The sequence below is a fragment of the Trichomycterus rosablanca genome, chromosome 3 (genome assembly GCF_030014385.1).
Source record: "Trichomycterus rosablanca isolate fTriRos1 chromosome 3, fTriRos1.hap1, whole genome shotgun sequence".
In the NCBI taxonomy this organism is placed as follows: domain Eukaryota; kingdom Metazoa; phylum Chordata; class Actinopteri; order Siluriformes; family Trichomycteridae; genus Trichomycterus; species Trichomycterus rosablanca.
Window position 1 is genome coordinate 23,841,271 of NC_085990.1, and position 17,211 is coordinate 23,858,481.

The following is a 17,211-nucleotide window of genomic DNA, read 5'->3' on the forward strand; positions in this document are numbered from 1 at the left end:
TTTGCGGTTGCCACGGCGCTTAAAGCGCAAAAAGCTTCTCATGTGAAACACTTACCACTCTGTTTACTTTGCTTAGAATGTGAAGTAAGTTTTAAATGAATATTTAATTTCTGCTATAAGTTTAAGCACTTTGCTTTGTGTGCCATGAACACATGTTGCACTTTGTTTAATATGGAGCACTTGAGAACTTGATAATATGGACATAAACCCTGTTTACATTTAGTTTTGTGCCATATTATTATGCCATTCAGTTTGTTGTTAAAATAAAAGAAGCTTAAATGAGATTCTGAATAATTTTTTTTGGAGGAAAATTAATCGTTTAGATTAATCAACTAATTGATAAAATAGTCTATAGATTAATCGATAGAAAAATAATCGTTAGTGGCAGCCCTAGTGGAGATAGAAGAGGTGTGTAACCAAAAAAGTTTTTTTGATTGTGCTGTACAGAGAGTGACTGACATTGTGACAAATACTTCTGAATCCCTTTCAGTTGTGCATTTTAAAAACATTGTTCCTTAACTGTGAGATTTTGCGTATGCAGTTTTTTCCCCCACATACCTTTTTGGTATGCGTCTTGGGCATCAAATTAGGAATGAGTGTATTTTTACATAAATTATTAAAGTTTTATAAAAACATTTTATTTACAGCATTTAGCAGACACTTTTATCCAAAGCAGCATCCAATTTTGACGGAGTATAATGTAAGAAATTAAAGTTTAAGGGCCTTGCATAGGGGTTAAAACTGTTGGACCCCTATGCAAGGCTCTTAAACCTTAATTTCTTACATTATACTCCGTACAAATTGGATGCTGCTTTGGATAAAAGTGTCTGCTAAATGCTGTAAATAAAATGTTTTTTTTAGGGGCAGTTGTAGCCTAGTGGTTAAGGTACTGGACTAGAAATTGAAAGGGTGCTGGTTCAAGCCCCTTCACTGCCAGGTTGCCACTGTTGGGCCCTTGAGCAAGGCCCTTAACCCTCAATTGCTTAGACTTTGGATAAGTTTGGATAGACTTTGGAAGTTGCTTTGGATAAAAGTGTCTGCTAAATGCTGAAAATGTAAATGTAACTTGGTGGGACTTAAACCAGCGACCTTTCAAAAACCAGTAGAGCACCTTAAACTACAGTGTATCAAAAGTTGAAAAGGTATCTCTTTTTAAGTGTTTTCATTTAATACCCATAAAAAACTTACAAATATCTGCTCTCTGTTTTTGTAATACTGTCATACAGGTAGTGTATTCATTTCAAGAAAAATATATTAGGCAGCTGTTAGTTACACTGAGTTTGTAATATGACTGGAACACTTCCTTTTCTGTGCAAAACTGACTCATTGCCAGTCACATCTTTTGGTTTACAGTGATTCAGCAGAACGTGGCTCATTCCCAATTCCTCTATTTGACTTCTAATGCTTTGTTGTCACAACAGCTAAAGAAACTGACTACAAGGCAACTAATAAACACTACAAATGTAGCAAAAACTGTGAGTTGTTGGGCAAGCTACAGTTTTATGTACAAGTTAAGACACCCATTGGTTAAATTTCATGTTTTGTTGATTTGTTAAAATATAAGTATGTTAACACATTCTGTACTTCTGGTCATGTGTCTGTCTGTCTGTCTGTCTGTCTGTCTGTCTGTCTATCTATCTATCTATCTATCTATCTATCTATCTATCTATCTATCTATCTATCTATCTATCTATCTATCTATCTATCTATCTATCTATCTATCTATCTATCTATCTATCTATCTATCTATCTATCTATCACGTTCAAAGTCACAAAATACAATTCCATGTTAAGTAACTGACTTCCAGAAATCTAAAATGTGTTAATTGTCCTGGCTGGATCTTTGTTAAACTGATCCTAGTAGAAACATAAGACTATGTTGGGACAGAGGTGTGTTTACCCCTGTGTTCCATCACCTTTCCTGTTATTGAAACTTTTTAACGGTTTTAACTGACACATTGTTGCACTTTTGCAAATTTTGCAAAGCAATTTTTTTCCATTCTTGCTTGATACGAGATTTCTCAACGGTACTAATGCTGGTCAGCAGTTTGTGTTTGGCTGATTGTTCTCTTTATGTTGCATCATACATTTTCTGTAGGAAACACATCTGGACTGCAGGCTAGTCAAGCACACATGTTCTGTGACTATGAAGCCACTTTGTTGTAGCACATAGAGAATGAGGCCTAGTGTCATCTTGCTGAAATAATCATGTTCCTCCAGGGTAAATATGTCTTGATGGCAGCATGTGTCTGTCTAAAATACACACTTCTTCAACACTGGTACCTCCACACATCTGCAAGTCACCCATGCAATGGGCACTGATGCACCCCCTGACAGATGGCGGCTTTTGCACCTTTCACTGATAAAAGTCTGAATGTTTCTTTTCATCTTTGTCACAGAAAACTAGAGATGCACTGATCGATCAAGTCATCATTTACAGTGGGGTCAAAAAGTATGTAGTCAGCCACTGATTGTGCAAGTTCTCCTACTTAGAAAGATGAGAGAGGTCTGTAATTTTCATCATAGGTACACTTCAACTATGAGAGACAAAATGAGAAAAAAAAATGCAGGAAATCACATTGTAGGATTTTTAAAGAATTTATTTGTAAATTATGGTGGAAAATAAGTATTTGGTCACCCACAAACAAGCAAGATTTCTGGCTTCCACAGACCTGTAACTTCTTCTTTATGAAGCTCTTCTGTCTTCCACTCGTTACCTGTATTAATGGCACCTGTTTGACCTCGTTATCTGTATAAAAGACACCTGTCCACAGCCTCAAACAGTCAGACTCCAAACTCAACCATGGCCAAGACCAAAGAGCTGTCGATGGACACCAGGAAGAAAATTGTAGACCTGCACCAGACTGGGAAGAGTGAATCTACAATAGGCAAGCAGGTTGGTGTGAATAAATCAACTGTGGGAGCAATTGTAAGAAAATGGAAGACATACAAGACCATTGATAATCTCCCTCGATCTGGGGCCCCACGCAAGATCTCATCCCGTGGGGTCAAAATGATCATGAGAACGGTGAGCAAAAATCCCAGAACTACACGGAGGGACCTGATGAATGACCTGCAGAGAGCTGGGACCAAAGTAACAAAGGCTACCATCAGTAACACACTACGCCGAGAGGGACTCAAATCCTGCAGTGCCAGGCGTGTCCCCCTGCTTAAGCCAGTACATGTCCAGGCCCGTCTGAAGTTTGCCAGACAGCATATGGATGATCCAGAAGAGGATTGGGAGAATATCATGTGGTCAGATGAAACCAAAATGGAACTTTTTTGGTAAAAACTCAACTCGTCGTGTTTGGAGGAAGAAGAATGCTGAGTTGCATCCCAAGAACACCATACCTACTGTGAAGCATGAGGGTGGAAACATCATGCTTTGGGGCTGTTTTTCTGCAAAGGGGACAGGACGACTGATCCGTGTTAAGGGAAGAATGAACGGGGCCATGTATCGTGAGACTTTAAGCCAAAACCTCCTTCCATCAGTGAGAGCATTGAAGATGGAACGTGGCTGGGTCTTCCAGCATGACAATGATCCCAAACACACCGCTCAGGCAACGACGGAGTGGCTCCGTAAAAAGCATTTCAAGGTCCTGGAGTGGCCTAGCCAGTCTCCAGACCTCAACCCCATAGAAAATTTGTGGAGGGAGTTGAAAGTCCGTGTTGCCCAGCGACAGCCCCAAAACATCACTGCTCTAGAGGAGATCTGCATGGAGGAATGGGCCAAAATACCAGCTACAGTGTGTGCAAACCTGGTGAAGACTTACAGGAAACGTTTGACCTCTGTCATTGCCAACAAAGGTTATGTTACAAAGTATTGAGTTGAACTTTTGTTATTGACCAAATACTTATTTTCCACCATAATTTACAAATAAATTCTTTAAAAATCCTACAATGTGATTTCCTGGATTTTTTTTTTCTCATAAAAATGTCTCTCATAGTTGAAGTGTACCTATGATGAAAATTACAGACCTCTCTCATCTTTCTAAGTAGGAGAACTTGCACAATCAGTGGCTGACTAAATACTTTTTGTCCCCACTGTAACCGATTCTGTGTTGGTCACATTTACACTTGCGTGCACACACACACATGGTGAAAGTACGCAGTGGGGGAAAAACATTCCAAACAATGAATTTATTACGGCATTTAAAATAGCATCATCCTGCTGCATATGTGAGACTTTAAGGCTAAAGCCAGCAAGAGAGCAGAGCCAGGCACAAGTCAGTAGCCCCTCCTATCTTTCTTTTGCAATTACGAGGAAAATCATGGAATTCATTGCTCTGAATAACCAATCATTTTCTGTAGTTGAGTATACAGGCGTTACTTTTTATACTGTTACAACAGACATTTGATTTTTGTTTGGATTACCCGGTGCAGTAGAAGTATTGCTCTTTATTTTATTTGGAGGTTTGTAATAAGAAAAATTTGCCTATAACCTAACATACATTTTATGTTGAGATATGAAGTTTCCATTAAAAGAAGTAAAAAAAAATATTTCTGGATGCTGACATTTATAATCTAAGAAAGAAAATCATAATCGGATGAAATTGGAATTGATGTTATATTTTTAAAAAATTGGCAATCGGAATCGGCCTAGAAACTTACAATCGGTGCATCTCTACAGAAAACTTATCGTTGATTTTTCCCCAAAACAAGCTGAGCTGTCATTTTTGCTTGACTGATCCTTTAGCCTTTATACCCTATCATGATTTCTTCACATGTTACCAATTCACCTGCTTATTGTAAAAAGCTGTAACTGGAATACTGTATAAACTTTACACTTTTTTTTTTTTTTTACCTCTGTCTCAACTTTTCTGGAGTATGCTTCAATTTACAAAATACAATGAAAAGTGAAAACTTTACAAATTGTTTCTATTAACTTTCATCAATTAAAAAAAGATTCAAATGAAATAACAAATCACAGATTCTTCTTTTTACTATGTTTTACAATATGTCCCGACTTTTTCCAGTAATGGTTTGTAGAAGACTAAGATAAATGCTACAAATAATAGCATTCACAAGTACTAGTAAAAAAATACGAACTTAAACAAGTTCAGTCAATTTGAATAACTTTTAAATATCCACTAGTTAAAAAAATCTAAATGTCTCATAATTTAATAATTTACAATTTAATTAATCTACAAATAATTCCATAATTACCAAAATAATGACTGTGGGCCCATACACACAAACAGCAAACTGTTACATGTCTGTACAATGTTTAAACGTGGCGAGGCTACTAATTAACCATGTTTGGTAAGTTGTAAGATACAACTTACAGTTCACAAGTGAATTGCAAGCTATAGCAAGGAAAGTCATGCTTTTTTTTCTTTTGAGTGAAAACTTCATCAGATGACCCACGCCGTTTTTCTAGCCGGCTTGGGGTCTATCTGACCTTCGTCTTTGCAAGTTTCTGGTTCTGGAGCAGTAGAACTAAAAACCTACAGCTCATAAGCCAAGTTAATTAGCACACAGTCCCTAAACACGATGCTGTAGCACTAGCCAGCTAATTATAGCCAGGTGTATGCTATAACAGTAGTGGTCATCAACTGATGCTAACTACTGGTGAAACACAGAAAGTTCCCAACTCTTATTTAAGTTCCCAACTCAAAATTGGTGCTCAAAAAGTGCTAACTTAAATTTTTTTATTCTGCTTTCTCTTTTTTCCCTGCAGTTTCTCCCCTCTTTTTTCCTGTCCCCCTCACCAATCAATTGACACATGTATAATCAATTCACAAGTCAATCCAAAACGATGTATTGTCTGTTGTAGTTATGTGCACGAGCCTCATTCTTAAAGTGAATTAACATAAATTGAGTAATGCAAAAGCATATTAGTACCTGGGCTACAAGTAACTAACTATCTATCTCTACACACTCAAAAAATATTTTTCTCTTATTTTTTCACACCCTGCTTGGATGAGTGAAAAGACTCTTTGTTTTGGAGTTGCAAGTCGAGTCTGAAGTCTGTATGTGACACGAGTTGCAAATGGAAGGGCTGAAAGCTGCAATTAAAATGAACTGATACTGCAAATAACCTTTAACAGCATCATATATTATAATACTACTGACATTTATCAGAAAGTCATAGCTGCATGAGATCAGACGCATACATGTAGATGTTCTGAACATAATATTCAGATAAACAAAATACAAACAATGAGCAAACAAGAAACCAATAAATAAAGGAGAATAATCATAACGAGAGTGAACAAAGAATATATAAATAAAACAAATATCTAGACACACAAGGACAGAGCTATGAATGTACACATCAAACAAGAACACTAGAACATAAAAGACTAGGGATAAACAAGGACAGAACCAAATTAACTCTAATACTAAACATAGAACAAGTCCTTAAACTAAAATGTATATACTTACTAGGAGTAACCATGTTAAGCCCTACAGTATGCTGACACTAATGCTAACCTAAGGTTAAACACAGAACAGAGAAGAACCTGGAAAAGTGCACAAGGTCAAGAACAAGAACTAAGACGGTGACAAAGTAAGGACTAGAGGACAAGAACACAGAGAGGAACAAGGACTAATACAAACAGTAGAGTTTTCTACTTTATAGTCAAAGAATAGCACTAGACGAGCTATATGTTCACCAACAATGACCAACCAGGAATTGTGCTAACAAGGAGGAACTATATACACTGGCTAATCATAGCAACATGATGACCAGGTGAGGGTAATTATCACATGGACGAATCAAAGGAAAGAGGCAGAAACAGGAGGAAGCGTGTATCAAAACAAAAGCACAGAGACCATGGGTGTGTTCGAAAACCTAGGAAGCTCTCTACATAGACAGCATTTTACGCCATACTACGCACGCTCCCGAGAAGGAGGCTGTTCGAATTCCTAAATGCCTTAAAATGCTGTCTACTAAGTCACCTTAAAATCTGAACGGTATTTTGACAGAATAACGAGTGAGCATCCGATGCTGCCTTAACGGTGAAGGCAATCCCAGCATTCAGTGTGGCACAACTTTTCTCACAGATAAATAAAAAATGTCGGACGGTGCGGAGAAACGAACAGAGTTACCAACAAAATGTTGGACAGTGAACCATGTGTCTTGCTCACTGGAATAATTCCAGCAGGAGTCTTCAGTCAGATGTAGATTTTGTTTATGTGTCTCTGTCGTTACGGAGATAAACCATGTTAGCAGGTTGATACTTAATCTTGTGCAGAGGCGAATAATGTGGGTGTGTAATCTTGTGCAGAGGCGAATAATGTGGGTTGTGTTTTGCATTATTTTATGCACAGTTACCCCAAACTGAACTGAAGTGTGACAGCTGTTTTTGTTCACTCATCACCCTATTCTGGCAGGACAGTCTGTGTTTCCTGATTGAAAAATCATCTCCACCCTTTAAAATCCCAGCTGATCCATTCTGGCTTTCACTGGTACAGCTGAGAAAACACTGTTCCAAATCTTACACAGAAGACGGTAAACACTGTTTAGCTGAACATTTAATATACTGTCCCATAGATAAAAGTGATGTATTCAGAATATGTTTATAGTCCATTTAAACACACATTTTAAAAAGGCATAAACTTATACAGCGGTGTAAGAACAATGCCTTTTATTGCATAATTGTCATACTGATTAATAATACACAACAGGAATTTAAGTAAAAAGAAATTGCAACACATTTTATGAAACATTGTGTTTATAATGAAAGGAACAAAATGTAACACCTTTACTGAACATGTAAACTTTGAACATGTAAAATGAAACATTCTATCATTTGTTATAAAAAGTCCTAGGCCACTCATCCTGTAGAACCGCTTTAAATCAGACACACAAAATATTTGTCAGTCCATAGAACATAATCACAAACGTTTTGGGATCATCAAGGTGATCTGGCATTTGTAATACATGATGGTTGCTTTTAATGCCAGATGAGCTCTAATGTTTTTGGCAGCAGTACTGTGACTGTGGAGTCATAAACACTGACCTTAGTTGAGGCTAGATTTGTGTGAAGTTCTTTCATTTTCTTGAGGGAATGAAGGGACTTCTTTAATGAGTTGTTGCTCAGCCATTGTTAGCTTTAAACAAGCTGTCTACTTCTGGGTAGATTCAGCACTGTTGCAGGTCTGTTTCCTTGGTTGATGTGGCTTACACACTCCAATAACTGTTGGAGTCCTAGAGCCTTAGAAATAGCTTTGTAATCCTTTCCAGGTTGATACAGTAGTGTTCAAAAAAATAGCAGTGATTTAAAAAAAGTGAATAAAGCACAAAATCATTATAATAACTTTTATTTCCATAAATGCAAATGCACTGAAAATACTACACTTTCAATTCTAAATCAAAACATTAACAACATTTAGCCAGTTTGTGTCAATCCTTTACAGAAAGTTAAGAAAAATAAATATTAGGCTGTTCAAAAAAATAGCAGTGCCAGCATTTTTCTTTAAAAACTCAAAAAATTTATCTATAAACTGAAAATGTTTGAGGTTTCACTTTACTTTAAATTACTGAACTAATATTTAGTGGCATAACAATTGTTTCCGAGATCTGTGTTGCATGGAGTCCACCAACTTCTGGCACCTCTGAACAGGTATTCCAGTCCAGGATGATCAGACTACATTCCACAGTTCTTCTGCAATTTTGGGTTTTGCCTCAAAAAAACATGTTTCAGATGTCAGCCCACAAGTTCTCTATGGGATTGAAGTCAGGGGATTGGGCTGGCCACTCTATTACCTCAATCTTGTTTGTCTGTAACCAAGATGTTTTGGGTCATTGTCATGTTAAAACATCCATTTTAAGGGCATTTCTTCTTCGACATAGGGCAACATGATCTCCTCAAGTATTCTGATATATTTAAACTGATCCATGATCCCTCGTATGTGATAAATAGACGTAACACCATGGTATGAAAAACATCCCCATATCATAGTTTTGTACCACCATGCTTTACTGTCTTCACAGTGTACTTTGGCTCGAATTCAGTGCTCGAGGGTCATCTGACATACTGTCTATGGCCACTTGACCCAAAAAGAACAATTTTGCTTTCACCAGTCCACAAAATGTTGAGCCATTTCTCTTTGGACCAGTCAATGTGTTCTTTGGGAAATTTGAACCCATTCAGGACATGTCTTTATCTTAACAACGGGACTTTGCAAGGAGTTCTTGCTGGTAAATTGGCTTCACTTAATCATCTTCTGTACTCACTGGGAACTTCAGATGTTCCTTAATCTTTCTGGAGGTGATCACTGGCTGAACCTTTGCCATTCTGGCTATTCTTTGATCCATTCATACAGTAGTTCCACGCTTCCTTCTGCATCTTTCAGGTTTTGGTCACTTTAAGGCATTTGAGATCATTTTAGCTGAGCAGCCTATCATTTGCTGCACTTCTCTCTGTATGTTTTTTCCTTCTAAAATCAACTTTTTAATCAAAGTACGCTGTTCATCAGAACAATGTCTGGAACAACCCATTTTACCCAGTATTTCAGAAGGAAATGCGCTATGACCAACCTGTGCAACATTTGCCACCCTCCTACCTTAAATAAGGGCCAAAATTGACACCCATTCTTCTGCAGAATGAATGACTTCACCAATTGAACTCCTCACTGCTATTATTTTGAACAACCCCCTTTCAATCAATGCTTCGATTACTCAGAATGAACGGCATGCATGTCCTAATTGTTGGGTTTGTTTTGTTTTCAATACTCTACTACACTTTCAAGTAAATTTTTTGCTATGTAGAAATAGCATTTCTACTAAAAACATTGATTTATCAAGTTAATGGTGTTGGACTGCTATTTTTTTGAACACCACTGTATATCTGAACTTGTTTTTCTGTTATCTCTTGTGGGATAGTGTTCCTGTAGAAACTTTGAGATGACTGCTTGACTTTAGTGATTTGATTTAAGATAACAATTTATTAATCCCAGAACAGAAATTACCGATATTAGATAAATAGGGAAATTGGGGAAGTTGAGTAAGATTTATATTTAAACAAACTGTTGAAATCGGGTGCTAGAGTGGTGCAGTGTCTGTTATGCTGACCCAAGACTCAATCTGGACTCGATTCTCAGTCTCAGGCGTCTACATGGTGTCTACACCAAGTGTGTGGGTGTCTGGTGGTTGTATCAAAGTCCTGTGATGGATTGGTGCCCTGTCCAAGGCGTTCTTGCATTGTGCCTATACCCAGTGAACCAGACCCGCCCCGGCCCTGACCAGGATAAAGCAGTTGATACAAATGAAATGAACTTCTGAAATAAGTCTGACTATGTTGCTTTAGCTATAGTGGTGTGACAGTAAAACTTGGCTTAACTGTAAACTAGCTGGATGAATAACCACAGGGGCTCTTAAAATATTCATTTTTAAGTAAAAAAAACCTATACAATTTAATATAAATAGTCTTGTTTTGAAAGACCTCAGAATCTCAGAATTACAGTAATATCAGTGTGTCTTGTGTAATGGATGTGGTCTTAGCTGTGCATTTAGAATTAATATTGATTAGTCAGCTAATTGAATGAGCTTAAAGAGCATTTATCCTAGTAGCTCATGTATCACAGTTTGGTAAATACTTCTTTTATAATCAATTATAATTCACTGCTTTATTCATTGTGGAACGAACACTTTAACTTCAATAATTTATCAACTGTTCACACTTTTGCCCTCAACTTTTTGAGTGTTGTTTTTATATTTACAAACTAAAATAAAGCTGATCAGAAAAACATTGGAAAACTGTTTGTGTACCTTTGTCAATTAAATAAAGATTCAAGAGAATTAACAAATTGCAGACAATTACACAATTTCAACTTTTTTTTTTTGGAAATGGGGTGTGTATTAAGATATCATGGACTAAATTAGAATAGGAGTTAAAAAGAGCAGTTGTATAAATGCTCCCCTTGTTGTTGTTGTTCTGGTTTCAGAGTTGTGTTCTTTCTTCCTCTTTTGTTTGTGTGTTTGTCTGTGTTTGTTTCCTGCTGTCACTCCTTGCTGAGCGTCTCTAAGGGGTGTCTACAAGATTCACTCAATCGATAACAAGAGGAAACTGAAAATGAGTGTAATGACTGGGAATGCTTAGCTAGCTGAACAATTAGCTTCTCTTATCTATGCACATTATGTGTGTGTGTGGGATAAGGATGGGGGAGGAGAGGGTGCAGGATTCAGGATTGGTATTAAGGTTAGGGTTAATGTTGGAGTTTGGGTTTAAAGTCTTAGGGTTTTAGGGTTAGGATTTAGGGTAACTGTTAGCATTAGTGTTAAGGTTTTTGTAGGTAGTCTTTTTAGGGTTGGTGTTTGGGTTTAGAGTTAGTTTTAGGGTGTTATGATTAGAATTAAGAGTAATGGTTGAGATTAATGCTAAGGTTTGTGTTGTGGTTAGGTTTAGAGTTAGGGTTTGTGTTAGTATGGAGGTTATAGTTAGGGTCAGAGTTTGGGATAGTGCTGGATTTGGGTATAGAGTTATTTTTAGAGTGTTAGGGTAAGTGTTAAGGTTTATGTTAGTGTTGAGGTTACAGTTACGGTTAGAGATAGGGATGGATTTGAATTTTGAGTTGGTTAAGGTTTGTGTTGGTGTCGAGCTAAGGGTTACAATTAGATTTGGGTTTAGAGCAGAGGTGGGCAATTAAATTTTCCAAGAGAAACTGGAACTGTTGTGGAGGGCCAGACTAATAGGGTGAACTTGATTCTGCTCAATTTTAATATTATCTCTATAAAAAGCAGTACTTTATATTGTAATGACCCGCTGCTGTGGCTGAGAAGGGGGCGGAGCCTTACCCAGAAGGACTTGCGGCTGTGGTGTTAGGATCCACCGTGACCGTGTTATTCAGCGCTGGAAATAGGCTGGCTATGCGAGAAATACATCATCGGCTTTGGGCTGTGCAGCTATCAGCTGTGTGGCTATGTATATGTGGTATGAATGTCTATGTGTGTGAATGGGTGTTTGTCCACATGGTCACTGAAAGAGCTGATTTCCCATCCCATTTCGTCTTTGACGCCGTAGAAACGCTACAATATTTTAATTAAAATACCAACATGTCACGAAGCAGAAACTGACCAGACGCCCGCGGAATATAAATCAGGGAAAGTTTAATATAAAAAGGGCGAAAACAGTGTACAAAATCAGGTAGAGTCCAAAACCAGCGAAAACCAAAACAGTAAACGGAAGACAACAAGGATTATACACGGTAATGGTTAGATTCAGTAATAAGGAGCGCAAACACGATCGGCTAAACGAGACACAAACAGAAGAGTTTAATTAAGATTCACTGAATCAAACACCGCTGAACTGAATCAAAATACAGAGTCGATGAGCGTGATCGGGATTTGCTGGAATTTACTCGCGTTACTGTAATTGAGTCGTTTTTTTTGTGTACTTGTACTTTTTAAAGTAGATTTTACAGCCTGTAATTTTACTTTTACTTAAGTAAGTTTTGTACTAAGAATTGTAATTCGCTACATTTTAAATCACATCCGTTACTGAGTAAAAAAATCGCGTCGGGGAAACTGCTGCAGTGAATTCTGCGATAGGGAGTCGGATCTTTTGTATCGGTTCCTTTTAAAGAGCCGTATGTATGTAACGACTCCCAAATGCGCGAATCGGTTCCTTTATTTTGGCTTAAAGGGCCGTTCAATAGAATCGAATCATTCTACGACACATAATAGTGGTTAATACAGTTTAAAAGTTTTATGGGACTAAAATGACACATTACACATCCTTAAATGTTTAAAATGTTGTATCCACCCCCCAAATCACTGAGTGATCACTTGATGCCCCCCCCAATGTACACTGTAAAAAATTTTATCAGCTTTAACTCAAAAACTTAAGTTAAAAAGCTGCCTTAAAGTTTCAAGTAGAATCAAATTATAATTACTATTTACTTCAACTCATTACTTTAAGTCTAGTTTTGCTTTGGATTCCGGTCTTCAGGTTGATATGACTATGTAATGCTTGTTGTTTCAACTTAGAAATGAAAGTTTAAAATACAGATGACAAAACATTATGAGTTTTGTTCACTTGTCCTAATCATTGGCTTCAACCTACATATTTAAGTTAAAATCAGTCTTGACATTAGTTTTTAAGTTAAGATAATGTAAAATTATTTAGAGTTTTAAATTGTGAATTATAGTTATAACAACAAACACAATTTCTGAGGTAACAACTCACTTTTATTTTTTTTGGATGAACAGTTGAATTCAACACCACATTTCAGTGTAATTAGATGTTAACAAAGAAAGTACAAAAATAAATTATTAAAAGTGACATGTTAAAACAAACCAAAACATTAGGAAATTTAATTAAATATGATAAATTTAATAAAATATGAAACACATTTCAGCAAGAGCAACTCACTACATAATAATGCATGCATACACCGATCAGCCATAACATTAAAACCACCTCCTTGTTTCTACACTCACTGTCCATGTTATCAGCTCCACTTACCATATAGAAGCATGTTGTAGTTCTACAATTACTGACTGTAGTCTGTTTCTCTGCATGCTTTGTTAGCCCCCTTTCACCCTGTTCTTCAATGGTCAGGACCCCCACAGAGCAGGTATTAATTATTTAGGTGGTGGATCATTCTCAGCACTGCAGTGACACTGACATGGTGGTGGTGTGTTAGTGTGTGTTGTGCTGGTATGAGTGGATCAGACCCAGCAGCGCTGCTGGAGTTTTTAAATACCGTGTCCACTCACTGTCCACTCTATTAGACACTCCTACCTAGTTGGTCCACCTTGTAGATGTAAAGTCAGAGACGATCGCTCATCTATTGCTGCTGTTTGAGTCGGTCATCTTCTAGACCTTCATCAGTGGTCACAGGACGCTGCACACGGGGCGCTGTTGGCTGGATATTTTTGGTTGGTGGACTATTCTCAGTCCAGCAGTGACAGTGAGGTGTTTAAAAACTCCAGCAGCACTGCTGTGTCAGATCCTCTCATAAATAACCTAAATAATACCTGCTCTGTGGGGGTCCTGATCATTGAATAACAGCATGAAAGGGGGTAACAAAGTATGCAGAGAGACAAATGCACTACAGTCAGTAATTGTAGAACTACAAAGTGCTTCTATATGGTAAGTGGAGCTGATAAAATAGTGAGTGTAAAAACAAGGAGGTAGTTTTAATGTTATGGCTGATCGGTGTATGTGTATGAGAGAAAGTTTGAGTGCAGAAGCTTTACTTAAATGCAACAAAATATTGAACACAATTTAATCCACATGAGAATCTAAAGGGTGAAACATTAGATTTAAAAGAGCACTCCACAAAGGGGTAATTCACAGTTTCTCTATTTCTCAAGTGTCTTTTTAAATGAATCACATATTGTTTGATGTTGCTTGGAGTAGAAAAAGTACAAAGCTCACAGCAAAGTTTAGCGACTAGATTGGTTCCTTTTCTGTGTTTCTTCACATGTTGTGCAAATTCCACATGGGACTGGAGAACTGTTAGAAACTTCAATTAATTCAAACAAAACCTGTAAAACAGAAAATTCATTATCAGAACACATATAGGATACCGTGATTAAGTCATATGAACTACAAACATAATGAAATAAGTAAACTGCACACATCAAACCATTATAGGAATAGTTCAGCGAGTTCACCCAGATCAGTCAAGACATGTTTGGAGTCCAAATTGTTTTTCTTTAGTTAAAACTGGAGCTGCTAGGCTAAGATTGTTAAACAATAGGAATCAATTGTCACCCACACTTTTAAAAAGATGGTTCTTGACAGGTTCTTTAGTAAAGACATTAGTTGTATATAGAACCATGAACACTCAAAGAACCATGTGCATGCCTAAATGGCTCTTTGTATGATGAAAAGGTTCTTCAGACTGATGCAGAATGTGTTGTGTATGGTAAGCACCAAAAAGTGTTCTGCTATTGTTGCGATCTCAAGCTTATAACAATAGAAGAACCCTTTTGGTGCTATAGAACCATACACAACACATTCTCATCAATCTGAAGCACAATTTGAGCATGCAAAAAACTATTTAATCATGTAAATGGTTGTTTGAGTTTTCATGGCTGTATATAGAATCAATGTATTTATTTACTAAAGAACCCCTAAAATCTTTTTAAGAGTATTATCTCTGTAAAAATAAACAGAACATGTCCAGGTCTTAATTTATATCCTCAAACTACTCAATAAACTTTACAGTTAAACTGAAAACTGCAGCCTGCCATTTTAAACAGAAGGTGTAAGGGAAAGTTTATTCATTTTTATAATTCAGATAAACTGATACTGTGTAATAAACCATGTTGACCATATATTAAGACCTGGATGTAGAATTTAAACTCCAAACAAGTCATAAATGATCGATTACATCTGTAGTGTGTGACATATTTGGATTTTGAGTTATTATTATTTGCTTTAAACTCACATTGGTATATATGTGTGCATTTGGGCAACTGGCTTGAATAAAAAGTGCGGGAAGGCAGCTAGAGTTTAGTGTAAGCTAACGGTTTGGTTTAACTAGCTGTCTCGGTTTGCCAACTTATTTCCAAGCTAGCTAACATCTTCTACGAAAATTACGCAAAACTGATAGAAGCGGCATCCTGTAAAGAATATACTAACATGAGAGGAATTTATGGCATGTATTTTTTACAAGACACCTGATGAACCAAACACATAAGATTTTAAAATCGATGATTAATGCACCCACTCACCTCACTAAGACTGTCCGTAACGGTCGTTTTTCCTCCGCCTGGTTGTAGCTAGTAACGTTCAACATTCCGCCCTCAAAATGTATTCCTCCGCCTCCTGGTGTAGTTCCTGTTATTAGCTGGTGTCTGCAGATGCCCGTTAGGTGTTTCGTTTAGAATTCTCTAGTTTAAATTATTACTACGTCTGGAATATCTGTAATATTAGTATATTACCGAAAAAGACCATAATATTGCTAAATTAATTGATCAAAACAAAGGGCTCCTCCTATGACACATTAATACGGTTACACACTGTTAGAGAGCAAAACTCACAAAGTTAAGTTCATTTGACTCCTTCAGATTTTCATTTCATTGAACTAATTAAAAAACTTAAGTTGAAACACTGAAAACTCGTAAAATCTAGTTGAAATTACAAAAATGATTTTCATAAGTTAAAGTAAATGAAAGAAAGAAGTTATCTTGACTTATTGCTCAGATAATTTTTTACAGTGATACCGATACAGACTCACTCAGTGGTGGAAACAGCACAATACAGGCTCGTGTTCCTTTTAAGAAACATGTAAAGAACTTTTTGTAGTTTTTTTTCCTAATGTAAGGAGGTTCTGCTGAACATTATTGTTGTTTGTGAGCTATTCTTAGATATAGATAGATAAAGATATAGATAATTTAGATCTATTTTGTTTTAATTATTGTTAATTATTGTGATATCATTATTGTTATAAAGTTTGAGTCCCTTAAAAGGATAATTATAGGTGGTGTTGTTACTATTTTTGCACTTCTGCAGCCTTTAATTACAATGCAAAAAAATAAATTTGAGTCTTATTTTAATTGCATTATACAAGAAAAAAAAAAAAAATCGAAATCGTAATCGACAATCGGGTATAATTTTAAAATAATCGAGATTTTTTATTTTTTTTTGCAAAATCGCCCAGCCCTACGGTGAAGCTGGATACACTCGCACACACGTAAATTAAAACTTACGTTAATTTAAAGTAATAGTGGTCCCGTCAAAATAAAAACAATCCTATTGTATTGCATGTGTGATGTACATTTATTTACGTTTTATTTGTAATTGCCACTGATCTCATGCGGGCCGGATGTGGCCCGCGGGCTGTACAATACCCAGGTGTGGTTTAGAGTTCAGGATTTAGGGTGTTAATATTAGTATTAAGGTTTGTGTTGGTGTCGTTTATAGTTACGGTGTTAGGTTCAGTATTCAGGGTAAGTGTTAATATTACTGTTAAGTGTTGTGTAGCTGATGGTTAAAGTTAGGGTTGGAGTTTTGGTTTAAAGTTAGCTTTAGGGCATTAGAGTTAGGGTGAGTGTTAAGATTAGTATTAAGGTTTGTGTTGGTGCTGAGGTTAGGATTAGATTTGGGAATAGGGTTAGTTTTAGGGTGTCAGGGTTAGTGTTAAGGTTTGTGATTAGGGATAGCGTTTTGCTAAGTGTAGTTTCGGTTTAGATTTTTTTTGGTGTTAGGGTTAGGATTTAAGGTAAATGTTAAGATTATTGTTGAGGTTGATGTTGAGGTTAGGTGGGACTGGCTTGCACTGGCTAGGGGGAACTGCAGAACATGTACC

The 17,211-nt window shown here is 36.8% G+C and overlaps 1 protein-coding gene across 2 annotated transcripts in view; it reads left to right on the forward strand.

Moving 5' to 3' along the window:
• LOC134309788 (guanine nucleotide exchange factor VAV3) overlaps positions 1–17,211 on the forward strand; it is a 142,237-nt gene that overhangs the window by 29,723 nt on the left and 95,303 nt on the right. The window lies entirely within an intron of this gene.